Source organism: Leguminivora glycinivorella, chromosome 4, assembly GCF_023078275.1.
Source record: "Leguminivora glycinivorella isolate SPB_JAAS2020 chromosome 4, LegGlyc_1.1, whole genome shotgun sequence".
Lineage (NCBI taxonomy): Eukaryota > Metazoa > Arthropoda > Insecta > Lepidoptera > Tortricidae > Leguminivora > Leguminivora glycinivorella.
In genome coordinates this window covers 2918700-2920751 of record NC_062974.1, presented here as the reverse complement: position 1 = coordinate 2920751, position 2052 = coordinate 2918700, and positions in this window count along the sequence as shown.

Sequence of the window (2052 nt, the reverse complement as noted above, 5' to 3'; positions counted from 1 at the left end):
CCGGCGGACTGACGGCGCGACGCACAAGCCAACTCAGCAAAAATTTTATAAATTGCTGCTTAATTTCTTTTACGAATAAAAACCATTTCTAATTTGTTAGAACATAAATAGTTTATATTTATCAATCTTTTTCATCAATTTGGGTCTTATTTGTGTATAATTAAATCATATTTGAAAAGATAAGTTAAGTTTCTGAACGGCTGTTTCGGAAATTGGCGAGTGCGTTCATATAGATGCGGATAACGTCAATAAAATAACCGATTAGAGAAGTAAAAGCAAGGCAATTAAAACTAGACTTTATTACAATTTCTAGGACGTTCATTTTTAAATACAATATCCTTAATCATTTTGAAAAAAATTGTAATGGAGTACACTCATGCACGCAAGTAGTATTTTTGGGGTCAGACTTCAAGGTACAGTTAGCCCACATACCGTGATGTAATCTGGTTATTATAATGGTTACGAAGCAAAGAATGAACACTCTGATGACTCACTATCGCGACTACTCTTCCTTATGTGTTACAGAAACGGATGGAACGGATGAGCAAGCACGCCACATAACATATATTCGAATTTAGTTTAATATATGACCTATAGAGGGCATACAAAATGAAAATGAACGGTTCAGTTCAAGTCGTTGTTTTTATGAAGCAAAAGTAGTAAAAAATATGGAGTAAATGGTGTGCACTGTATTAAATTATGCAGATGATATTCATGAGTGCCGTCATCGAGATCTAAATAAGTTCCAGTTTTAGGTCCTTACTTAATGTTAAGTAAACCGTTATGTAAAGATATAATGCCCTCTCAGGGCGCCATGTCAAATAAATGTAACAAGTGTAACAACTCTATACCATGGTTCGCAATAAAGATATTCTACTAAACTATGTGATATAACAATTACCTGTCGCTTGTGTCGCTTGTGGCTATGTAATAAAGAGTGTCCGCCAAATATTGACAATCTATAAATTTAATTTCATTTAAATATAAATTGTCACTAGTAAAAGTATAGGTACTAAATGGTTAACAAAAACTAACAGATTTCCGAACGGTAAACAAAACAAAAGTGAGGGTACAAGAAAACGAGAGATGTATTTAAACGATTTTACTAAACATTGTACAATAAATACATATGTATAAACTATTATAGCCAACGGTTATCAGGTTATCACAAAACACATTGAAATAGGTAACCTTACTCAATATATTTACATTTTCATTTGACAAAAGACTGTATTTTGTGGTTAGTACAGCCTGGCAAAAATTAATAGGAGGCGCCACTGTCTATGTAAACCTTTCGCATGTGGTAACTATTGAATGACTTTTGTATGAGAACAGTAGGTAAGTGTTACTATGATAAAAAAATAGTTCCATTTCTACTCCTTTTACCAGGCTGTAGCTACTTTATTTGGCGGTTTTTACAAGATTTATATGTACAATTGTACAGTGTGCATTTTAAACACCGAATTCCTTTGGCATATAGAAAAATAAAGTTAAATATTTTTAAGTCAAAAAAACAAAGTACACTTACCATATCATATCTGAGGAATTTTATATAAGGTAGTTTTTCTGCCATAATTACAGAGTAAAAGTAAAAAGTAAGTGAATAATAGTTTCAGATTTTTGAACACACAAGCATGGCACCTACTACAATATTTTGTTTATTGATAGCAGAGACATATAAGGAAGTAAGACACATTAATCACAATGAAATTAACAGTGTATCACTTACTAGTCTCTGTTAATAGCTAAAGTAACAAAGGAACAAAAATATAACAGAAATCAACTTATAAGGCTAAGAATGTTTAAATAACGTAATCGAAAAATAGTCTATGTAGGTATTAAAAAATATGTTTATCGATGTAAGTATGAAACATAATATCTGTGTATCGATACTTGGATCACATAAAGCACAGATCGATAGATATATTTCAAGCGAAATTCACAATAAATTATGCGCGATACCAGTTATAAATAAAAATATATTAATCTCACGGGAGTTTTATAGTTACCGGAGATGACGAATTTAGTCTTAATTTTTAAAACCATATAGAA